We start from the raw sequence: 26,735 nt of genomic DNA on the forward strand, positions 1-26,735 counted from the left end.
AAGCAATCTTACTGGATCTTGGGGAAACCTTACTCACTTCTCAACAAGTATAAAGATAATTTCATCAGGGTCCCAGAAAGAATGGATTTTGAAAGGCACTTGAGCACCTTCTCTGTTTCATGTAGATGTCATATTTTATTTTTAAAAAATGGCCATTGCAGCAAACACAATTTCTGGAAGATTCTCATCACAACATCAGTTTAAGTGGAAATGGCATATTGTAGAAATCCATATACACAAATTCTTACACACAGTACATGCATGCATGTGCACACCACGAATAAACATGAACACACATGTACACAAACCTGCAATTAAAATGGGTCTTCCTGAGCAGTGGTCAGTTGAGCGTTGTCTTAGTAAAGGAAAGTGAAATTCCTTGTTCTGAACTTCAAGGCCAGGAAAAGAATGAGCCATGCAATAAGCTGTTGTGTTTGACAGCAAACTTGGAAACCTTCAGCTAACTTAGCTGATGTTAGAGACATGGTCTGATACTGAGCATTGGTACAGTAGTTGAATTTTGTTGCTACCATAAAGCAACACAGCTAAATTATGATACCTCACTGAGGTGTCAGTGTTACAGGGGATGAATTTGGTCCTCAGTACAAAGCAATCTGTATAATCATCCTCTAGTTTACTCTACATTAGTTTTTCATATAGACAATTTGCTAAGTTTTGGACTCATACTTAAATCTTTGAGTCTTCAATCACATTTAATCACTTTAAAAGCAAACAAAGAAACAAGCAATCAAAGCTGAAACCTCTCAGTGCTCTCAGTCTCTATAATTAAAACCAAAACAAAATAAAAATAAAACATCCAAACCATTCTTTTTTGTGATTAATTTGCCTTTAAACTAAAAGTGCAACCAAAGATAGTTTGCGTCTGATCACTAGGAAAGTAGGGAAAACACTTTTTCTCCACCTGACCTTAAAGGTCTTGATACTTCAGTTGAGAAATTTTAATTTTCTTTTAATTTTTTTTCTTCATTCCATCTTATAATTGTACTTTCCCAACCTTTAATACTCTTGCAAAGACTTGAAGACATTTTTTGACATCCACACTCTTACTGCTTTTCTTTTAGCCATTGAAATCATAAAGTGGAGGGAAAAAAAAACAATAAAAAAAATCCCAAGCCCCAGACACTCACTGACATTGAGACACAAGCTATGCTACCAAGTCATATACCATATGACACATGAAAGGTCTGGACAATACTGTACTGACAAGGTCAGGCTGGGTTTATATGGAAGAAGTTAATTACAAATGAGAGAAGAAGTCCTTAGAGTCTCTGTAACTGTGGAGGATTTTCTGTTCCCTTGTCAGAGAGTTTAGCAGAGTTTTCTGCCTTTGCCTGTCTTACCACATTATTTGAAGCTGAATTATAGTCATGCTCTGAAAATCAGCACTTAACTCCTGCAAATCTCGGCCTAATGCAAGACAGTTTCCTTGCTACTGTCCTCAGACAACCAGGTACCTACCGTCACTCTTCGTGTAGCTTAGCTGTTGTCTCCAGCAGGTACGTCACACATGTGAATACTCAGAAACTGCCTGAATTTTGATCCATGTACAATGTCTGTCTTGCACCTGCCATCAAATAAAAATCATGGTGCTTTGCTCAGGGAGAGATCGATGTTTTACCATCAGTACTTCAAATTAGTGTTCTCTGGTTTCTCCGTGCTTCCTCACTTGACATGGCTGATGTGAAGGCTCTTCCAATGCCTCCTGCTAAGATAATAATATTTGGTGCTTCATGACTGCTTTGCATGCCTGAGATTTAAGAAGGTCACACAGGTATGTATAGAAAAAGACTTTGCATTTTAAAGGATTTTGGATATAGATGTATACTTCCTAAACCATCAAAAATCCCACATGAAATAGTGTTTAGCCTTTTTGGTATAGAATCATAGAATCATTTAGGTTGGAAAAGTCCCTTAAGATCATAAAGTCCAACCATTAACCTAACACTGCCAAGTCCACCACTAAACCATGTCCCCAAGTACCACGTCTACACGTCTTTTAAATACCTCCAGGGATGGTGACTCAACCACTTCCCCGGGCAGCCTGTTCCAATGCCTGCCAACCCTTTCAGTGAAGAAATTTTTCCTAATATCCAATCTAAACCTCCCCTGGTGCAACTTGAAGCCGTTTCTTCTCATCCTATCGCTTGTTACTTGGGAAAAGAGACCAACACCCACTTCGCTGCAACCTCCTTTCAGGTAGCTGTAGAGAGCGATAACAGAGTGATGTATCTAGCCTTTCAGTTTATAAACAGCTCTGGGAAGGTCCTGTTTTGTGTGGCTGTTGTCACTACTTACCTGAAAAGAGTTCTGGTTTTCTGGTTCCTATCATGCAGTAGGAAATCTCATAACAGTGAAGAAAACTCAACGTAGCTGGAAACAAAACCCCAGATGGTGATATTTCTCGTTAGTATCCAGCACCCTGCACAAAGTTCTGTGCCATCTTTTGAAAATAAGAAAAGGTGTGGGTAACAAAGATGGAATTAAGCTGGAAACTCAGAGCAGAAAAATGAGCCTAGACTTTATATATCCCTATGGGCAGCACTGTAGCCAGGCTGAGGTTCCTGAACCAAACAGGAAAATTCAAAATTCAGCTGTCTTCCTTGTACAGACAATATCTTCTCTGTAGTCCAGGCTTGCGTAAGACCTTACACAGCTCATCACCAATGGTTGAAGTTTCCTCTCAACCCACTTTTACTCAAAGCCTGAGACTATAGACTTGGCCACGTCATAGCACAAGTAAAACAAATGGCTGAGTACAGGGAAAACAACTCGTATAGTAAAACAGCAACAGCAATTTTAGCAAAAACAAGCAAAAAATCTGCCTCCCCTATTTCCTGGCTTTGTACTTTGCAACTCCTGGCAATGTCTTTCCAGCTTAGACGATCCAAATATTCTCCAAATGGAATATCACCCTCTGTCATGCAGAGGGACACAACAGAGAGCTTTTGCTTAGAGACACTGCAGTGGATATAGTGGTCTAATTTTATCATGGACAAAGCTGCTTTGCTGTCACATAACTTATTTTATGACTCCTTCTGCATACTTTATTGTACCCTTTGCATACTTTATTATTACCCCAGCAGTCCCATAACTTTCCATGCACAGTTTTGTTGCTCAGGGACCAAAAGCAAGGCACAATAGCTGGTCAGATCAAATTACATCAGATTGGATAACCTGAAAAAAAAATAAATGATAGGAATCTGTTATTACACCATGTCCACACTGGCACACAGCACAGTTTCAGTTCATGCCATGTAAATGTATATTTTGTCATGTCCTGTGTTATGTGTGTAAATGTCTTACAGAGCTGGTGACATCTGTGCTGTGCTCTCATAGCCTGTGCTTCTGTACATGATCTTACTTGGCTGGTGCTGTGCTTCATTATGTACTGTCTTGCTGAGCTGCTGATGTGCTTTATTAAATCAACATTATCTGAGTTCCACAGACCCGTGGAGAGAATCTTCAACTGTCTGTTTCCTTACTTGAATTGTTTGCTGTGTGTTAGATCTAGCTAAACAATCTTACTCCTTTTGCTTTTGTTCTCATAAAGAAGAATGACAGAGGGGAAATGCTAAGCTTAGGAACTTGGGGGGAAAAAAAGAAAAGAAAAAAAGGAACAACAACAACAAAAAAGAAAGCCTCAGGAGTCCAGCAGTCCAGGACATTCTGGGTTTGATGCTGAATAACTGGGAAAACACAGAAATCAGCAGTGGAAACAGAGCAAGGAGCTTTGAAGAGGGACTATATTTGTGAACAGGTAACAAGCTTTTACTGCATAAAAAAAAGACATTGCCATAGGGGTTGAAAAGAACCTGGACTCACCAAATGTGCTATTCTGACAGTTTTGAGACCTTCCTTGCACCAATCCTGTCAAACTGGAGCAGGAGCAGAGGAATAGGCAAAGCTTGTGAGCTGCTAGTTAACACACTCGTGTTCAGAGTCCCGCATGGTAATTTTAAATTGTCCCTGCTTAGATGTTTTGCATCAGGGTCTTGCTGCCTAAATTCTTTCTTTTCTGATCTCTGTGACCTACACATGTACCTCGTTCCTCTCGAGGCTGACATGATCACAGGCTGAAGCAAGTAAGGACTGCCCAGCACTGAGGAGGGAAATTATGTCTGTAGCTACTGTAGATTGAATGTTAAAATAAGACAAGACAAGATAAGATAAGATAAAGTTAAAGCTGAAGTCTGATTAGTGACCCGTTAGAAATAATTAGTGCAAAAGATGCAATGTGGTACCATCAGCACCAGTCCAAATAAATAATCCAAAAAATTTGCCCTGATTAGAAACACTGGCAAGATGACATTTTTAGAACACCACCTCAACTTAGCTTTTTCCTCAATTGCGACATGTATCTCCATGACTTGGAAAAATAAGGTGTGCAGCAAATTAGAAAGAGTTTACATTGTTGATACTCATCTGAGACTAAAGAGCTCTGAGTCCTCTCCTTGCCACTAATATGCCATTTGTTCCATTTACAAGTCCTTTCTTTGGAAACACCACCAGATGGGAGTTTAAAGGACAGGGGATAGGGATGGGAAAACAAATTTAGGTTTTGGGACTCCTCTTTACGCTAAATTATCCCTTACCAGCAGCTGCTGATTCTCATGACTCTGTCAAAACAACTGCCACTGGCTGCTTGCTGTGTTAAGGGCCATTCTCAACTCCTGTAGCAACACCCGCATGTGTATGGTAAGAAGAGCAGCTCAGCTCCTTATTTCAGCCCATCAAGCACTCACTTGTCTGAGCTGTTCCCAATGTATCAGCCTCTCCTTATCTCTATGGGGAAAGGATATTCAGTCAGCTGGACTATGCTGAATGAAGGGATACGCCATCAAAATATTTGTACTCCGGGATAAAAAGTGATCGTTTTATGTCCTAGTGTTTAATCTAAATGAGAAATTAGAAGCCCAGCTTTGACAGCGTGAGTGCCAGTATGGTACTTGCACCAGTGTGACAGTCGCTGTATCGGTACAACTGGCAGAAATTTTTACACAGTGCTTGAAACCACAGACCCTGTAGTCCATGTGGGGATGTCTGATTATAATGCTACATGAATAGCGAGAAAATACTATCACTTCTGACATGGTTTCCCTCTGCAGTAACTTACGTTAAAATACATTGGTGTTAAGCATTAAATAACAACATAGCACTGCAGACCATAATAGGACACACTGTTTTGCCTGTTTAGCTCCCGCTCCTCTCTCAGTATTACTCACAGAGGTAGCTTACAGATACCTGGATAAGGCTGAGATCCAGGACGTTTTCTTGACCCCTCATTATGTTACTGACATATTGGGCCTCATTTTCTGTAATTACAAACTGACGGCAGCACTTCCTTAGTATCCCCCATAGAGCTGTGATGAGTTAATGGGCATTTGCAAAGTTCTCCGGGATACTTGTCTGAGAAACACTCTGACGAGCATGTGTAGGTGTATCTGAACAAAGTTATGCACCTGTATCTGAGTTTGAGCATTTAACACACTTTTATCAAAGAGCAGATCATTTATATTTTTTCACAATCAGCTGATGGAGACCTGTGCATCCAATGAACAACCAAAGCTGAGTTAACCAGATAAGTTCAGGATCATCTTCTGGAAGTCCTTGTCTGTCTTTATTTAATACAGGGGAAGACTGATAAAATTTATTTTTAACTTCCTAGAAAGTGGCTAAAGTTAGGTGGGATGTAACATGGAGATGGAAAACATATAATTCACTTGCAAATGTGAAGCTGGGACAAAGAAACTGTAATTTCCAAGGAGAGGTTTGAAAACAGAGATGCTTTACAGTCTGATTTACAACAAAATTAGTGTTCATGATGTTTGTTGCTAAATTGAATTGCGTATTTGGCATAATATGTTCCTAAAAGAAGAAAGGGAAAATATTTTCAAAGAAGTTTGAATATCTTATCTTTTATTTTGTGTGGGAACTAGTCAGGGCACTGTAATATTCCTGTTAACAATATGGGGAAAATGAAGAGTATTTAAATGGAAAATAAATAAAAAATAGTTTATCCATATAATTATAGTACTGTGAAATAATTAGTGATAAACTCCTTACAGGGATCATACCTGTCGTTAAAAAAACAACACTCTCAAATATCATCACTTTTTGACTAAACCATATCCTGGAAGAGGGGAAAAATGATTAAAAACTTCAATTCACAAAGTGACTTTTATTTTGACAATAAATAACATACAAGTCACATTGTAAAATGAGACTCTTAATCATTTTCTGCCATGTTATTTGTCAAAATATAGACAGGAAAAAATGATCACTCATAAATAAAAGGTAACTTTCTTTTGCCATTTGCAGGATGGGGGAGTAAATGCAGTGTTTGTTGAAGTTCTTAGAGGGGAAGGAGAGGGAAATAAATGGCTGAAGTTTGGAGAGGAAAAAAAACAACTCTAATAAACTCAGTCTGATCAACCATATTGAGTAATCAAAAATTCATTCTTTGTAGAACCTGTGGGGAAAAATAGCATTTTTATTGGAATATTAACACTGAAAGGTTTGAAAGTATCAGAGAGGTAGGGTACTTTTCAAAGCCCTACCCTAATTGCCTATGATGTATAATCTCAGCTTAATTTAATGTTAATTGGATTTCCCAATGTCATTGTCCAAATGGTATTTTTTGTTTAGTTTTTAACTGCTTTCAGCTATTGGATGGTCACAGAAAAGCTTTCATGTTAAGCATTTATTTCCAAAAGTCATGAGTGGGTAGAATACAGTATTGTACAAATCAGACCAAAGAATGAGGATGTTTCATTATTATTTTGGAAATTTATATGTAGGATTTGATTTTTAAAGACAAGTTTTAGGACTAAGGACAGCATCCTGTAATTGAAACACTTTTCAGCTGATTTCTGTAGGGTTTGGTACTTGTGGCAACTACAGCCTTTACCTTTTGCATCCTTTACATACTCTTTCATGAAAAAGTTGGCAGTAAAACAAATTTTGTTTAGCTTTTGGGCAGTGGATTACAGCTTGCATGTAGCAAGAAATCACCATCAGTTAATAATGTACAGCAATTTCCAGTAAATGATCACAAATCTGTTCCCCAATTTACAAGTTTTAGTGTCACCAAAAAATGTCATTCTTGCTATGAATATGACTTGAAGGTTCAAAGACTTCAACTGACTACCCCAGTGGTAGTGCTGGTCTGAATTCACCATTTCGATATATTCCATTCATTGCACATACTAAATCAGTCACTCCAAACTATATTGTCAGGACCAAAAATTTAACAAGAGAAGAGACCTTTTCCCTCAAGAGAAGAGACCTTTTCCCTTATCATTCTGTCTTTTCCATATCTGCATTAAAAGAAGAAAAAAAGAAAAAAAAAACAAACCCACAATTAAAAACAACAAAAAAAACCAACAGGGGATTCCTGCTTAATTTTTTTTTTAATTATTATTACAGAAAATTACACACGGACTTATCTAGAAAGGAAGAAGGAAAGCGGGAGAGGAGGGCAGGTGGCAGAAGGAGGGGGAAAGGCAAACATGGAAGTTTATAGAGTCACTAGTCCAAACATTTTAGAGTACCAAGCAAATATAGATTAATAACAATAGCAATTATATGGTTTTTTCCCCCTTGAAAAAAATACAGAAATATTAATTACATAGTACTCACTAAACACTCATGAAGCAGATTATTAGCTTTTTATCCATCTTACAGGTAGCCAGCTTCAGTTTGTATAAGGAGCAAAATACTTGAACTTCTGACAAAAGTACATAAATCCACAGATTCTCACATTCTGGCAATGCTATTAAAGATAGATTTAGCTGAAACTGTCTGAATTAATAAGAATTAATAAGAATTTTACTGTCGGTTGAAATGACATCAGGATTTCATGCAGTGTCATAACAGCCCTATAGGACAGACTTGTTTGTTGAGTAAGGTGGGAACTAAGAAGGGAGTCAAAATCAGCACGGAAACACCCCAGTGACAGTGCTGGAGATGTAACACCAGTGTCCTGAAATTATGTTTTCAGCTGTTCAAATCCAAAGTAGCTGTTTCACAATTGATAACACATTGAAGTTACACATAAATTAACATGTGGGAAAATGCCTGAAGCAGAGTGAAGACAGCTAGTTGGTAAAACCTCTGTGCTGAAGTTGACAGGCATTCTGTCATAGATTTCAGTTGGGCCAGAAGATGCTCATGCACCTTATAGTATATATTACTACAGTATTGTTGGTTTCAGTGGTTACTATCTCTGTTTATATGTTCTATGTCAGTATATGAAGAAAACTTTTTGACCAGAGGATGGATGTAAGAACCGGTTTGGTTTCAAGTCTTTCAGCTGGCATGGACTTCAGGAAGTCTTTTTGCCATAGCTGTATCACTTAAGGAACAGCAGAGTCCACATAGTAGATCTGGGAAAGAATCATACGTGTTGATTTCTCTGGTCAGATTTCTGTAAGGGATACCCTTCCATCCCAGTTTTCAGAAAGGAAAAAAAGTTCCAAGTTGAGGAGAGAGCATCTATCCTCTATATCAGAGTTTACTGAGAAGGCCCAAGGTGTTTCCAGTTGAATTTGGTGACTCAATATCCTCTGAAACAACTTACAAGAAGGGGACGTTATGCTTAACCCCAGATGAAGCACGAGGACTAGGATAGTTTCCTTCACTTCTGCTGCTACCATATTCAGCGAATCTTGAAGACTCGGGGAGTAAATGTCTCCCCAAGGAGAGTTTCACCTGGGTAGGTTAATTATACTGTCCACAATGTGCCTATGATACTCAGCTCTTTTTGAAAGTATTCTCCCTCCAGGGTGGGCCATCAGGCCTTCGACGCTTAGATTTGGATGTTGAATCCATAAAGACTAATGAGTCATGCAGGCTGGAACTGAAGTCTGTTATTCCTCTTGAATAGCTCTTGGGCATTTTGTTTTCATTGCAGGTGAACTTAAGCAACAAGCATGTTTTTATTTGCCTAGCAAGGAAAATGCATCTGCTAAAGATGTGTGCATCTTTTTTAAGTGTGTCAATTTATATGCAAAATAGGTTTAGCACTTGTGCCCATGGACAGCTGCCAACACAGCCCTTAGTATCTCAGGTCTGGACAGCCAGACCCCAGATTCTTCTTCCTTCTTCTTTCTCTCTTTCTGTTTCTCTCTTTTTCCCCCATCCCTTCTGAACTGATTTGGAAAATAATTTTTGCAGTTTTACCTAGCAATATTTAAAACTCTTCCCATGCAGATGGTTTTATAGAGGTCTGAATAGAAATGAGTTGAGACATCTCAGAACAGCCATAGTCTATCATAAAGAACAGCGGAAGATACCTAAGATTTTGCATAACACAGCACACTTGGCATTTTTAGTGAAAAAGAAGCCAAGTCTTGTCTCGGCACTGAGAAATTCTTTCTCTTAATGTGATAAAGATTGGTCCCTTTGGGTCAAGGTAGTGGTACATTAAGTGGGAAAGAATAAAACCTACCTTCTGCCCATCTATATTTAACCTGTCCTACAAATGATAAGAAGATTTCATTCTTCTGTGTTCTCACTTTTTTATCCTTTCTTCTCGAACACTGAATTTATCATTTAAATGTTAAAAAGAGAAACCAGATGTCATAGTTATTAACTTTTGGAATCAACTATAATCTTCCTATTAAATCCTTCCATCCAGGTACAGGCAATTATTTGCTTGATCTAAAGGTGCAGAAAATGTAGACACACAGGGTTTCAGAAAGTCCAGTTTAATAAGACAGGTGGGTAACTAATAATGTGGAAAATTACCTGCAGATTGAGGATATTGGGAATGACTAATGGCCAAAACTAAGCGAGTAAATTAGTTGCAAAATGATACCATTTGCAGTAGTTGTGTGAGTAGGGGACTGGATGGCACAGTGGCATGTGGCAGTGATCTGAGCTTGAGTATGGCCCAAATTCAGGAAAACGTGCCATCAACTTATAGCTTTTTCTTTTTTTCTTTTTTCTTTTTTTTTTAATTATTATTATTCTTTCCATGTACTCTGTGCTATTTATGTAAGGTTTAATAGCACAGGCACAGAAGCCTAGTTAGCCTTGCAAAGTTTGACAACAAAGTTGTCATCAAGGTAAAATGCATTGAAACCGAGACTTCCGTTTGCTTTACAAGCCAAACAGAGTTCAGATAAGCAAAACACTCAGTTCATTGGGGAAGATTCTGAAATGCAGAGAAGGGAGAATTTCAAAGAGCTTTTTTCCCCCTAATTTAAGATGTTCCATAAGTTTCTGATTCCAAAAGGCACTCAAATGTTGGCTTCAACGGGACCATTTATGTACTGGAGAACAAGTCTTATGAGGAGCGGCTGAGGGAACTGGGGTTGTTTAGCCTGGAGAAAAGGAGGCTGAGGGGAGACCTCATCGCTCTCTACAACTACCTGAAAGGAGGTTGTAGCGAGGTGGGGGTTGGTCTCTTCTCCGAAGTAACAAGCGACAGGACGAGAGGAAATGGCCTCAAGTTGCGCCAGGGGAGGTTTAGATTGGACGTGAGGAAAAATTTCTTTCCTGAAAGAGTGGTGAAACATTGGAAGAGGCTGCCCAGGGAAGTGGTTGAGTCCCCATCCCTGGAGGTATTTAAAAGACGAGTAGATGAGGCACTTAGGACCATGGTTTAGTGGGCATGGTGGTGTTGGGTTGACGGTTGGACTCGATGATCTTAGAGGTCTCTTCCAACCTCTATGATTCTATGATTCTATGATTCTACTCAGAATTAGCCACATGCCTAAGTACTTGGGGTTTTAATTACCTACCCCAAAATATATGATTTGACAGTCTGGTCATGGGCAATATCCAAATGATGTTAGCAAGAGATTAGCCCATGAAGGGACAGCTGGACTGATTCCCTTGCAGACAAAGTTATCTTCTCCAAAAATCTAAGTACTTCCATGCTTCTCATCACTCAGAGACCTAAACACATCCCAGATCTTTATGAATGTATTTTCAAAATTCTTTGTAAAGAAAGAGCTATTAGCTCGTGGCTGTAAAGGGAGAATTACAGCAGGGAGAGTGAGCAACATACTTAAGAACATGAAGGAAGCTAGTGGCAGAAGTGAGAACTGAATCTGCATATCTATCTGATCTTAGATTTGCCCACCTGTCTGAGATACAGATTACATATTCTTTCTGATGGGGTTAGTAACATGATGGATGATTTTATAGTGCCAGCTGTGATGGCACTTATTCTCAGAGAGTATTTTTAAATGTAATATAGTGATCTAATAATCACTGTATTAGCTTCTTCCACTATGACCATCCCTTGTTACCTTCATTGACAGCCAGGAGTACCCAGAATATCCTGATAACTACATATAAGAATTGAAAGCATTGAAACATGTCTCCAATTTTTTTAAGTTCCCAAAGATCTTTTCTTTAATATTTTTACAAGTGGAACTGGGATGAGTTTACAGTTTTCTTTAATTTCTTAATACTATTGCAGTTTCTCTGGAAGCTCTGTTTTTATAAAGCTGAAGGGTAGAAAAAACATGGACTCTGAAATTTATACACAACTTTTAGAAAAAACTACCCTCTGGAATTTGACTAGAACAAGAAATGCGTGCGCACGCGCACACACACACACTAACTTACACATACCTGCACATTCCTGTGTAGACATCTATATCACATGAAGGCAAGATGAATCTTACCCTATGCAACAAATTTCTAGAAAAAGTTATTTTCTAAGAAAAGTTAAGTTAAAAAAATATAATTGCTTGTAGTCATTTAGGAAAGAATATACCAATATTAGCACTAATAATAGAAACAATAGTTTCAGTTATGCCCTCTACCAGTTAGAGTTGTGCTCCAGGTATTTCTCAACTTCTCTCATTCATGAAAATGACCTCCCCTTCTGATCTACCCTCTGTGCTCCTCATGTGGACACTCCCTAAGGACCCACTCTAGATTAGCAGAGATCCACTCTTTAAACTGGTTAATATTTAAACACAGCTTAAGTGGTTTCTCCAGGGCCCAAACTGTATTCTGCAAAGCCTTACTGTTAGCTTTTAAAGACTGAGATAATTTCTCAGGAGCTCCCACAGTAAGGGCCACATACAATAACACGAAAATACAATTCACAGGGGCTAACTTCCCATACGGACTCTTGTCTGTCTTTGGGTGGTGGTTGTCTCTGTGTTCTTACCTTTCTCTCTAATCCTCTGCCTTTCTTTTTATCACAAAATGTCATTGAGGCTGACTCCTTACTTGCTATAAGATTTTTGTCCTACAGAACATTCGTGTTTTTCTATATATACAGGTGCAATAAGAAAAGTGGGTAATTTGATTTCAAAACTAGTGATAAGGGAAGCAAACTCCTATAGCTTTCAGCTTTCCAGGACCCGAAAAGGTGATTTAAGTCTTTTGACTAAGTGGTATTTATAAAAAAAGGAACAACATATCCAAAGACCAAGACAAGTTTAAAACCTCAAAGAGGGAATTATTAATTGCACTGAGGTCTGGCCTTCTGGTGAGTAGTACCTATAAAACACAGAAATAAAATTTTACTGTACCTATAAAAATATGGCCTTCATGTTTTGAACTTGTAAATATGTTGGGGGCACAAATTCAAGAAATTATTGACACAAAATTAGTCAGATTTCCTCGGGAAGACTTTCCATTGAAGTAAATTGTCATTGATCTAGTGACTACAGAGTGACTGTAATCATTTACACTGGCATGGCCTAATCAGTTGTATGTGGTAGCACAGGTCACTCCTGCCTGGCCTATTCATTTTCCTTGAAGAAGTTTAAAAAACAAAAAAAAATTGCTGTAAATGCAACCGGAGCAGCCAACCTACATTTATACCTGCCACTGCCCAACGCAGATAACCCGACTAAGACTGCTAAAAGTGGGAAGAAATTTGTCTTTTTGTGCTGAAAAGGTACAGGGTGCTGAGCTGAACAGGCCCTATCTATAAGAGGGCGGGAGGACAGGACTTGTGTGCTCCACAGCCAACGGATTGCTGCAGCTGTGGCAGAGGGGGTGGCTGCCGCTGAAGCCCATGGGGAGATAACGTATGGGTCAGAGGTTGCAGAGCAGTCAAAATTGGGCTAACAGACTAATGAGCTGGCTGGCAGTTGCCAAAATTCTTGCTGCAGTTTCCCAGAGGAATTGTAAATACTGTGGTTTTGGTTGGCTTGGTTTTAGGGATTTCCATCATGTACATGTTTGGATGCAAATAATGACCATGAAACCAGCTAGGCAATTTTTATCTGCAGCCAGTGAAATTAAAATGTTTCTGTTTCCATCTGAGGTTTCCTGGGACCAAAGTTATCCTATGGTGGGTGGGCTCCACTTTTCAGGGCAGTGCTGCAGCTGTGGGGTAGAAACAAAATAGAAATGGCCATTCTCTCCTTCAAGGACATAAAACAGGGACAAAGGCATTTGCATTACATACATTTTATGAAAGTCATTGCTTCTATCCCCTCACCTCCCATAACCTTTCTTGACATCAGCATAAATTATTAGTTTTGCTCTTCAGTGTCATGCCTCTTAGTTACCTCTAATTGAAATGGAGGCGTTCTGAGTGGCAAAATCAGTTACAAATCTCTTCAAGTGCCCCTTTTGTATAATTTATCATGGGATTCAGAGCTTCTGAGCTTGGATCATTTAGTTCTCAGGAGTCTTTAATACTTGATCACAATTTGTGGTGGGACAGTATGTGGTATACTTGGTGGAATATGAAGATAACTGAAAATTTATTTACTGTATCAAATGCTGATGTTGCCAGAAGAGTGGTTTGAGATGAGGATTACCTTTCACAGCAAATTAACTGCAAGGAACAACTTAATTTGAAGGAACTATAGACAAGAAAGAAAGAAGGAAAAAAAGTAAGATGTTATAGGTATTGAATAAAAAGGTACTTGAGCTTTCCTGTTTAAATGAGTTTTTTCATTATAAACAAGGAAAAAGATTCTTTAATAAGAAAAAAAGTTATTAAAATCTTTTGATCAGGATAGAGAATGACACAGTGAAACTTACCTTCATGAGAGCTTACCTTCCTGACCAGGAAATCATCCTATTTTCTTCTTTCAGAAATGGCACATAACTGCAGGTCTGTGATCCATACCCCATGGTCAGTGTGATTGCTCGTTAAAGCCAGTGGAAGTAGCCATGGTAAAAATCTGTGTTTGTTAGCCACATTTCTCTATGAAGTATGAATTTATCTACCTATCTGCAACTTCTGTGCCATTATTCCTCACTCTTTTTTTCAGTTACTAGTATTAGAGGTAATTTTTCTTGAGGACTGGGAATATCAAGGTGAATTAAAAGGCCTATTTCTGTTTTAGTCTGTGTGTAAAGAGACTGGGCATAATACCTCTTCTGTCATGAATTCTCTGTGTAGGTTTGGTCAGGTCACTTAGGTACATCACTTCCTGATCACTTGGTGATTTCAGTAGGAGCTGGGCATATCTACCTGTCTTAAAAGATCTGGGCCTTTAGGCTTTTCTGCTTAACAGAAATTAAGGTCTTCATTCCTTTGGCTGTCATCAGGGGCATGGTGGTATATTTAAAAATACAGAGAAGGTTTCAGATATGCATATGTCACTGTCATAAAAGAAATCCCTGATCTGTAAATGAAAGTATCAAGTTTAGCATTTTTTCGTTTTTTGTTTGTGTTTTTTTTTTTTCCAGCATTGCCCAGGAGTAATAAAGTAATGGCTATGCTGTTATTTAACAGAGCACAGAATAATTCAATAAGCTTAAGAAATGTTAATGTTCACCTGCATTAAAAATATAATAGTTTATCTTGCTTTTGGGACTGCACATCCAGTACACCTGGGAGTAATGTTGCTTCCCTATACATTTGAAACTGTAGTAGTAACCTACACTTCAGTGTCTTCTTCTGATGAAGTCTCATGTCCAGAATAACTTCAGCTTGAACATTTCATCCAGGTTACTCCACTCAGAGGTACAGGTATGTCTTTCACACTGAAGCCTTTGGGGAAAGTAAACAAATGGACAAAAACATTGAGAACAATTTGCTGTTGCAAATCACAGAATCATAAAATCATAGAATCATAGAATGGTTTGGAAGGGACCTTTAAGGTCATCTAGTCCAACCCCCCTGCCGTGGGCAGGGACATCTTTCACTAGATCAGGTTGTTGAACCTGACCTTGAACCCTTCCAGTGATGAGGCGTCCATGACTTCTATGGGCAACCTGTTTCAGTGTCTCACCACCCTCATCTTCTTCCTTGCACACAATCTGAACCTACCCTCTTGCAGTTTAAAACCATTGTCCCTAGTCCTGTCACTACAGGCCCTGGTAAAAAGTCTTTCTCCATCTTTATATTTATTTATAATAAACCCCCTTCGAGTACTGAAGGCCGCAATAAGGTCTCCCCAGAGCCTTCTCTTCTCCAGACTGAAAAACACCAACTTTCTCAGCCTGTCTTCACAGGAGAGGTGTTCCAGCCCCCTGATCATTTTTGTGACCCTCCTCTGGACCCGCTCCAACAGGTCCGTGTCTTTCTTATGCTGAGGGCTCCAGAGCTGGACGCAGTGCTCCAGGTGGGGTCTCACCAGAGCAGAGTAGAGGGGCAGAATCACCTCCCTCCACCTGCTGGCCACGCTGCTTTGGATGCAGCCCAGGGTATGGTTGGCTTTCTGGGCTGCGAGTGCACATTGTTGGCTTATATCCACCTTCATTACCTCACCTAAAAGCACCGATTTGGGGGGGGGGGTGGGGTGGGTATTTTTCAATATGTTCATTGTATACAGATAAACATATAATGCAATTTATTATCAAATGAAGAGAAATTGCTACAAACTTTATATATATATGAGTGTATATATGTACACTTATCCAGGAAATGACACTTGTTATATGCATGTGCCTTTGAAAAAGGAGATATTACTAAGGCCAGTTTGTTTCCTCCCATTTCCTCACTTAGCTTTGTATTTTTTATCCTGCTGAAACAGTGTTTATCACTTTCCCAAGTAATGACTGAGCAGCAAACATGGGGAAAGCAGCACTGCTGGTTTTGTTTGTTAACTTAACTATCTTTTTGAAGTCACAGTATGTAGGAACAGTTTAAGCATTTTCCATATAGCATTACAGTGTGAAGTGGTGGAGTGATATTGAGAAAACTGGGAAAAAGCCATCTTCTTCATGGTAAGACTCACAAAGTAATTCCATGGCAAAAAATAAAAGGTAAATATTTGCTGCAAATATTCTTGGAAGCTGCAGGAGTCTAAAACGATCACTTTTTACAGCTTTAATATTTATTCCTTCCCTTTGCAATTTTTTTATGACCATTATTTTTTTTTTTTTTTTAAAAAAAAAAGCATATTATTCCTCAAAGCTAAGATTGTAGCCCAAGTTTAACTTTGGATCGAAAAAAAAGCTCACGGAGGGGAGGAAAAAAAAAGTATACCAATCTATGAGGGAAGCAAATTCCTTCTTCTCCATATTTCCAGTGACATTTATGGGGCCAGATGTGAAAATGGAAAGAATTCTTGTGAACTCAGTGTGCATTGGAAATTGGGAAAGGATGTTGGACTCAATAATGAGAGGAACGAGTTGTATGCCTTATGCCAATCCACTCTAAAATCTCACCTCCAAGCATCATTCAAACTTCTCTGGTCCTAATGACACAGAGAATGATAGAAAATTGTTCTGGAGAAGACACAAATTAGTCATATTGTCCCGTAACTTTTCAAAAGGCAAAATCAAATGTATTGGTCATTCTTGCCAGTTATATGCGTAACATTTATAAAACTTCAGCAGTGAAGCCCTAACCCTGCAGAAGAAACGTAATGTAAACTATCTTCCCTTTTCAAAAGGCCTTCTTAAGTTTTGATTCTGTTTTTTTTCTTCTGGCCATATCTAGTGGGTATTTTTGCATATTTAAAGTATTTGAAGGTTTTTATGAGGTTCCACATCAGTCTTTTCCTTAGCATAAACTTTGCTTTTTTCTCACTGATCCTGCTTCCTAGACATTTGATCATCCTTGTTGCTTTTGAATCCTCAGCAGGTGCCTTAAGGCAGTTTTATGCCCACTTTGATGCAATAGAAGTGCAACTTAAAAGGAGCTCAGGCTCTCCCATATATCTTTATAACTTTTAGGATAATAAATAATAATGATCCATATTCACATTGCACTTTGCATTTGCAAGATACTCTACAAACATTAATTAATTAGTCCTCATGGCTCTCCTGTGTGATAGCAGTAATAAAGCTTTGCATGAATACGGCACCTTTGAGCTAAGGTTCTTAGATAACTTTAAAAATATTAATGAATATCCAATCTGCTCACAGCAGTGTGAAATAGGAGGTAAATAGTATTGTGCACACTTTACATTTATCACAACTGAGACCAAGAACTTTTTGGATCAGACTTCCAGAGTTGATATCCACCTCAGGCTTGTGCAAAACAGCACTGCTGGGTGTTGGCACATATCCTGAGATTAGGCTGTACATGATTTTCTCTAACCAGTTTACCATACTTTGCCTGGAAAGGATGATCATTTACGGGAAGGTTTTCCTCCTCCAACACCTTTTCTGTATATGTATAGGCTTTAGGAGCAGTTTGAACCATCTAGATCACACAGCAGATTAGCTTAACCAGGTTCATTAAGTCCATAATATATCAAGCTAGGACAAAATTCTGTTGATGACACATATATACATAACAATAAAATAATAATAAAATGTTTTTCTATGGCTGTGTAAAAAGTAATAGAGATGCATATATGTAATATAACTAAAACTTTTAAAAGGCAAGCAGAAATTTTAGAATAAAGACATTTTATATATCCATTAGAAAATCACTGGTCTAAACTCATACTTTATGTACTTTTTTCCTACTTATTATTTGGATCTGTCAAGGAATTGCATGGCTAAGTATATAGCCTTTCTTTGCATAGGTGGAGGCTTCAGTGAAAAAAAAAAAGACTGAAAATACCTTCAATATCTAAATACATAACACAGTAAGCTCTTTTTAGGTCTCCGCAAGGAAAAAATGAAATATTTGGAGAAATGAGAAGAAAGCATAGAAAAGTCATGACAATTCTTACAGTGAACTCCTGGAAGAGTTCAGACGAGCTTCTGAAAATTGTTCCAGAACTACTGGAAGATTTTCAGACACCGTAATACTGACAGTAGTTGGAAATTCATATGAAATATTTGGGAGGAATACTTAGATAACAGTGAAAGCTTAACTGAAGGGACAGTACTGTTAAACACTCCAAAATAAAAAAGCATTTTATAAAACCCTTTTTTTCCTGGATTTTTTAATACTTATTCAGAGAAAAAGTTAACTTTCCTTTGTCTTGTGTGATTTTATTACTGTCAACTTCTGACTCATTTTTTAGAATAAATTATTTCCTCCTCCAATGCCATGTATTATTCTGCAAATGTGAACACGCATAGGTAGCTCCTGGAGAACAAGATCTGCTGGTAAGTGTTGCTAATATGCAATAATTTTTACTGTTCTTCGTTTACATTTCAGCATAACAAATGAGAGGTGGAGAGAAAAAGCAAGAGAAACTTGGCAAATTCAGTAGGTTAGGTGGATCTTTTCTGGTCTGAATCTGTAAGATATTTACCATTTCTTACAGGGAATGGAGGAGGGGTTTGCTCCAATTCAGCATCAGCTACAAAAGAAAACAGAAGGAGAAAATTAAAAAATAAAAAGTTGAAAGGAAGTTGCAATAACCAAACCTACACTTCAAAATAAAATCCTCGCTGTTCTTCTTCAGAACTAAGTTACCATCAAACAAGAACAACTCCTGTGGTATTATTCGCCTGTCATTTCCTGGTAAATCAGTGTCATTATCATTGATTTTTTAGAGGAGACATTAAAAAAGGTTTAGTTAGGAGAGTAAGGCAGGAGTATATATTATCCAAGCCAATGTAGCTCTGGGTCTCAAAGATGACATTTCCCTCTCTGCTTCATTAACTTGCATAGCTTGTTGAGCTTTAGCTGTTTCTAATTAATTCTTTTACTGGCTTTTTTGAATGTGTATCATCTCTGGCAAACCACATAAAATGAAGAAATCTCTCTAAGGTTTTACCCTTTTAATTATTATTTTTATTGCTTAAATGAAGCTCCGGAATTGCAAATGTTGACATTTTAGTTGATTCTAGTCATTAGAGTTTTCAAAGGAGGAAAAAGGGGGAAAAGGCTAAGGAGAGGAGGGGGCAGTACAGATAAAATAATAAATAAATAAATAAATAAATAAATGAAATCAGAAACTGCACAGGATGCTCAGCAAATGCTATGGAAAATGAAAAATAAGCAGGTTTGTCAAAAGTGACCTCCATGATGGTTTTGCCCTTTTAAATGCTAACAAGGAAGGAAGCATCATTAGAGGCAATTCCTCTCTGTCTTGTACACAGGCTGACAAGCAAATGAATGGAGTTTTGCAGTCCTGGTTGTCATTTTGTTTTATTTGGATAGAGCTTAGCTAACAAGTGTGGCGAGTACATGCATACACACACATACACCTTCACACACAGTCATTCACACTTTTCTTTAAAATAATGAGCATGAAAACACATGGTAGGACATGTCTGACTTTTTTTTGGGGAAAAAAAAAACAACAAAAGCCTAAGCAAAGCGTATGTGTTAGAATGAAACTGTATTTTGTAAAGTAGGTGTCAGAAAATTTGTAGTGGAGTCATGCTTGCTTAATGCAATGCTCCGTCAACTAGTCTGTTTGCTTGCCAGATCACCATGCTGGTTTCTAAGTTGATACTTTAAGAAAGAGGGACATCCAGCTTTGCTGCAAGGAGAAAATTATACCAGAGTAAGCTGAATAACAATAAACTTGGAATGTGTCAGCTATTACCTGACTGCCTGTTCTACTGCTTATCCCATCGCTCATGTAAGGTAGGTTGTTTCCCTCTACCTCTTTATTGTTAATAGAACAATCAAACAAAGTCTTCTCTAAAAGAAATTGTCACTGTTTAAAGCAGTTCTATCACAGTCTCAGACTCTCTCATTACTGCTACACTGATGACTGTGAAATCGTGCTAAAATCTCTCAACTAGACTCGTCCACCAGAAGGACAGACAGAAAAACTGGGAATCATAGAATCATAGAATCATAGAATCATAGAATCATTGAGGTTGGAAAAGACCTCTAAGATCATCGAGTCCAACCGTCGACCCAACACCACCATGCCCACTAAACCATGGTCCTAAGTGCCTCATCTACTCGTCTTTTAAATACCTCCAGGGATGGGGACTCAACCACTTCCCTGGGCAGCCTCTTCCAATGTTTAACCACTCTTTCAGGAAAGAAATTTTTCCTCACGTCCAATCTAAACCTCCCCTGGCGCAACTTGAGGCCATTTCCTCTCGTCCTATCGCTTGTTACTTGGGAGAAGAGACCGACACCACCTCGCTACAACCTCCTTTCAGGGAGTTGTAGAGAGCGATGAGGTCTCCCCTCAGCCTCCTTTTCTCCAGGCTAAACAACCCCAGTTCCCTCAGCCGCTCCTCAGAAGACTTGTTCTCCAGACCCCTCACCAGCCTTGTTGCCCTTCTCTGGACACGCTCCAGCACCTCAACGTCCTTCTTGTAGTGAGGGGCCCAAAACTGAACACAGTATTTGAGCTGTGTTCCTAGCCTAGGAGGCTAGGTACAGCTAAGCAGTACATTTACTGGCAGCCAAGAGAGAAGCTAAAGGGACAAGGCAAGCATTTCCTTATTCTGTGACCACATTAGGCAACACTACAGCATTTATTTCACTTTCAGATTCTTCCAAAGATCAGTGAGGATTTTTTGCAAGTAATCAACTCAGTCGGGCCTGGCTGGAGGTAAAAAGAATTTGTTTACAAAGCCATTAGTTATTAGCATGGTGAAAACATGGAACAACTATCTTATGCATATAGGAGAAATGGTATTTTTCAAAGAAATTTGTTTCTGAAACCAACCAGAAGTGGATAGATTACCCCTGAAAAAATACTTTTAATTTGCAATCTTTTACATCTAATGCAATTAGGTAAAACTGGCTTTCTCATGAATACATCAAGTGGCCTTGTTTGACTACGGCTGGAATAGAATCCCAAAGCCATGTACATAAATATTTGTAAAAATATTCATTTTAATGCAAATTTTGAGACCAAGTCTTTTGGCACATTTATCCAATCAGGGAAGAGAATAAATAAAACATGACTTTGACCAATCCAAAATGATGAATGTGCAGTCAAATGGATGCTTTGTTAAAGGACTGCATGCAATCGTGTCTAAATGTAGCTATATTATCTTTCTATTGTGAGGATAAGCAGCACAATAAAAGTAATTTTATTTATTATAATAAATTGCATTTGAGAAAATCATGGATGGCTAATGCACCCTTCAAAATAGAAATGTTCCACTACCTATTGCTTTATTAGCATTTCAAATGCTATTAAAAACCTGATTCTTGAATCAGAGCACCACTGAACACCATGCTTTGGGCAAACAGAGCTCTAAAGAAACCTTCTTAGAAAAGAATTATTTTCTCAACTTGAGTAGTAATAAACACCTTTGATGGGATCACCTGAGTAAAATTTATCCACCTGATACTTAAGTGTGTATTTTGGCTACCATCGAGGTTCTCTTTATGGAGGGATTAGATACCTCTAAAAATGCAATTCATCCCAGCTTTCTTAACTGCGTATTTTAGGATGGTGTGACTTACCCTTTGGGAATGATCTCTCTTTCTATGTAAAAGAAAGGGACTGTGAAAATGGGAGAGCATAGATTACTGTGAGCAGCAGTGAAGCTGGAGGATGTCTGCCAGTGAACTTCTTTGAGGCAGTGGCAGTGGGTGGATCAGGTTGCAGGAATTGGCTGTGTGGCCGAGTGTAAAGGTAAACTGTGTGGAGCAAATGACAGTAACACACAGGAGTCGTCACCACCTCAGAGGTGTAACCAGCAAAGGGAAAAGAAAAACAAAAAAAAAAAGAGAGAGGAGGCATGAGGCTGTATGGGAGAGGAATTCTTCAATGGCTGAGCATGGATGGGCTTCTATGAGCTACCACAGATGCACACAGCATGGCCTCTGTCTCCAAGGGGCCCCGCATTGCTGTTATGTATAAATTCAAACATTTTTTGTTTTTAACAAGAACACATACTTAAACCATTTTCGGCTTTGTGTTAATTACATTAGCACTCATATTGTGTTCTTGGAACTCAAACAGAACAGGTGCTTATGCCAGAATCTAAAGAATATCGATCTATTGCTGGTTTCACAACAAGATTTTGAGTGGACCAATTACTTGGGTTCTTCTAGGATACATAGAAGTGTAAATTTAAAAAAAAGTTAAATCCCAAACCATTTGGGCAATTTAAGCCTTATGAAATTAAAGCTTTTCTCTTTCCCTTGAGGCACTGGCACAGTGCAGGATGACTAGATGCTCTAACAGGATTAAAATGGGAAGCATGAAACATTCCTGGTCCTGAAAGAGTTAAATATTTTTTTGTTTTAAGTCGTTCATTTTCATCTGTTCTCAAGCCGCCTTTGCCAAAATTAAGACTATGTGCACCAGTTGTGTAGATTTGGAGTGTGTACAGATTTGCAGCGTGTACACCTGTGACACTCAGACAAATGTACAATACCACACATGCACAACTGAACAAGGACACCTGCTTATATAGTATTTTACAGCAAATTTCCACAGATTAAACAAAGTGTGGGAAGGTCATGGTAATGCTACTATAATAATATCACACTGGGTCAAAATGAAATTCCACTTATCCTATACCTTGCCTTTGACTTTGGCCAGAAATGATACCTTAAAAGTTATGGAAAAATATAAAAAAAAAAAAAAAAATTATGAAATAGTTTTTCATCAGAACTGTCCATCCAGCAAAAAGAACGTGGGAATGTCCTTTGCCACAGATTGAATCTGATCATCAGGTTCAATAGCCAAGTGGAAAGCTGAACCCCTAACATTACAGAAGTCAGTAATCCAATTTGATTTAGAAAGTAGATGGGCCAAATTCTGCTTCTATGTAGATAAACATGAATCTGGAGTAACTTCAGATTGGTTTGTATAAAGACAAACAGATTTTTGGCCTTATGAAAAGAGAAAACAGGAAAGTAATTCACCACGAATCAAATAAAACAACCTGAACAAAACATTTGAGTTCAGAAGTAACTTTTCATCTTGCTTCTACATCTTTCTTTAAAATGGGTTAGGCCAACATACCTTCCAAGTGTGCTTCCGAACTCTTGCTTCTATTGCCGTATTGTATTTTTTTCCTGAACATTTGGCTCACTTTGTACAATTGAGCTATAATGTGTGCAGTTGACCTTTCTTCATTTAAATGCTAATAGAGATCTTAGGAAAGGTGCTGCCATGCAAAAGGCCAACTAATTGTAACAGACTTACGACCTTTTGTTTGTTGAGCTGGTCAAACAAAGAAAGGGTTAATTAAAACTTATACAAAATGTTTACAGCCCAGGAGAAAAGGTCTGTGAGCTACATGTTAGGCTACCAGCAAAAGTGCTATTCCAAAGGTAGCTACCCACTATGTACTTCCAACCATAAAACAGTTATCTTCTTTACCTGAATTCAATTTTATTGAAAAGATTTAAGGATCAGTTACAAGAACAGCACATTCAGGGCACTCATTTAGCCTTGCTCATTGTCTGTGGGCCCGTAGGGACCAGAAAGCACTTTATCCAGTAAAGTTGCAGCTGGTAAAGGGTAGAGATGGAAAAGATTTGCACTAATTTAAGCATCAAAAAGCATCTGATCTTTTCACTGCATAGGTTTCTTTTTGTATTGGGTATATGGGCCAAGGTTTTGGTAGCAGAGGGGCTGCAGGGGTGGCCTCTGTGAGAAGAGGTCAAGGGCTGCCCTGCGCCAAATACAGCCTTTTCCAGGCAGTTTTACAGTGGACCCACCGCAGGCCACAGCTGAGCTCATCAGCAAAGTTTGGGGTGCCTCTGTGAAGGTGTATTTAAGAAAGGGCATAAAATGCAACACAGAGGGAGGAGGAAGGGGGAAAGAGTGAGGAACAGCAGAGGGAACACAAGATCAGAGGAGGAGGAGGAGGAGGTGTTCCATGGTGGAGCAGATATGCCCTGCAGCTCATGGAGGACCCACCCTAGAGCAGAGGAAAATCATAAGAAGGAAGGACCGATAGAGAGAAACTGCTACATACTGACTAACCACCCCCTCACACCACTCGTGTCCTCTCTGAAGGGACTGAATGTAACCTGCTGTGATGGGAAGGGGGGAGGAGAGGAGTCTGGTGGGAAAGAGTGAAGTTGAGTCTGGGAAAGGGGGCAGAAAAATGTTTTCCCTAAGTGTTTTAATGTTTCTTTCTTTTTTGTTGATGTTTTTGTTTCCCAATACCCAAATCAGTAATTAAATATTTATATTAATTGGCAACAAATTATGTTAATTCCCTCAAGTCGAGTCTGGTTTGCCTGTGACTGTAATTGGTAAGTGATCTTCCTGCCTTTATGTCGACCCATGGGTTTTCTCACTCCCTTTCTTCCCATTTTTTCCACCATAGGGATTGAGGGAGCAGCTGCGTGGGTACTTGGCTGCCAGCCTGGGCCAACCCACAACACCTTTATAAACTATAGAGAGAAATAGGCAACTCCAGAGTGCAAGAAAACTGATCCTAAAAAAAGCTTTTTAGATCAGATGAATCAACCTTTTCAAGAAGTTTAGGGTTTGGGGGGGTTTCTAGGCAAGGCTGGTCAACCTATCCCCAGGTTTCACCAGCCATTCTGGGTCAGTCCATAGTTTTGTGGATAAGCACAGCAGGGAAAATAATCAAAAAGTTCATTGTGTCCATTTTTTTCTGTTTTCTGTGGTTTCTGCCATCTATTTTAGTTAAGCAATCCAACAGTTTTCTATGCAAAAAATCCATGTCTTACTATGCTGTTGCATAGGTTATTTACATCTTTATTTGAGCTTCCAAACCTTTTATTGCATTGTAATGAAAAATAGTGACAACATCTTCTGCATTAAGGAAGAGGAAGATGAGGAGAGGTGGGATTACAAAATGAATTTTGTCAGGGTTTATGGTCGACCTCTATCAAAGTTTGCATATTTCTGTTGATATGTTTAGGGATATATGTATATGTAAATATAACTTGATAAGTTATCTAGTCTTCTCATAAGAAAAGACTGATGAATCTTGGGCTCATTAGTTTAATCCTCATGAATAATTACTTTTTCTGCAGAATACAGACTTCCGCTGGCATTGTCTGATATTTCTATCCTGAATCTCACCAAAGGAATTCTTGAAAATCATTGCCCTGTAGTCACAAATGATAATACGATACTTTGGGGTGATCTAGGAGAGAAGAACAGCAGCAGTTGTGTTCAAGGCAGGTTATTATGGTGCACGGGAAACCCTACCCCATGCTTGAAGAGAATTCTCTAGTCTCTGGGGCACTGTGGATCTCTGAAAACAGGTCTTTCTCTGGCTATAACTTCTCTTTTAAAAATATGTCTGAAAAGAAAGTGTGGAGAATCATAACACTGACTTGGTATTTCAGGGACTTGAGTTGTGAACGCAGAAAATTTCATGACCTGATTTTTTGGAAACAGATGAGTCACATACACTATGGGGCTTAAACAGTTCAGGTCATTTGCAATTCACAGTGCCTGTAGTTTAAAATTAGCGTGGGTTTTGGAGAGCCTTTAATATTCATAATCTGACCCAATATTGAAATGTTCTTTGGAAAGATAGAGATTTAAGGGGAAACAATGTGAAGTGATATCAGGAGAATTTGCAAAGTAGCTTTAATAGACTAATTCCAAGTGCATTAGCTGCATTTCTGATCAGAAAATATTGAAATGTATCTAGCTTACCTTGAGATTCTCGACTAGTTATTCTCTTTTCATAATTACCAACAGTGATTCAGCATATATTTCAAATACCTGAGGTCTTGGATAGATTTACTCCACTGTGCTTTCAACATCATAGAGACAAAGGAGAAAAACATCAGGGAGAAAAGTGAGAATTTTTTTTTTTCAGTGTCAGGTGGGCATTTAAAGAAAGAGGGATACTTTTTAACCAAGTAGGAAAAAATATTAAAGTTTTAATTAATGAGCATGCTAAATTCCTATACCAAACCGTGTTTCTAAATTCTTTGTCTAGAAGCTGGGACTTCCAAAAAGGGGGCACACTGTGCAGCAAGCCAGCTGTAGGTTGTGACACATGCTCCTGACTCCTGAAAAGTGGACTGAGATCATCAAATTAACTTTCGCCTAGATTCTGTTAAATTGATAACAACCATAATACACTTATTTAGTTTGGAATCCAGACTTTTTTCTACAGGACAGAACAGGAAATCTCTCTACATATGAAAAGTCTTCTCCATCAGAAGTCCCTTGTGCTACCCAGGCATCTCCAAACACACTCTTACATTGAAAATGGGCAGAGAATTTGGGCTAAAGATGTCACTCAAATGCCTGTTTACTACAGATTTTTCCACAGAGCAAATGTTCAGGATTTAAAAGCAATAGGAAGCTAAATGGCCTTTATAATTGTTTGGTGGAGCAAAGATTACAGGTATTGAGTTATCAGACACAAATGGTGGAACGCCTTCATGATTCAGTGAAACTTTCCACTTTCTTAGGGAGCTTTATTCTTGATTAGGTAGTCTGTTGGTTTATGCTTTCACTTGAATGGAAACAGGTTTATGGTATGAGTGTACGAGTCAGAATAAATCTTCTTTGGACTGCTACAGAAGCAGAAGATTCATTAGGAAACTAGCAGCTTCCTAATATGACGTGTTTGACTCTCACACCTTA

This window comes from Aptenodytes patagonicus, chromosome Z (genome assembly GCF_965638725.1).
Source record: "Aptenodytes patagonicus chromosome Z, bAptPat1.pri.cur, whole genome shotgun sequence".
Lineage (NCBI taxonomy): Eukaryota > Metazoa > Chordata > Aves > Sphenisciformes > Spheniscidae > Aptenodytes > Aptenodytes patagonicus.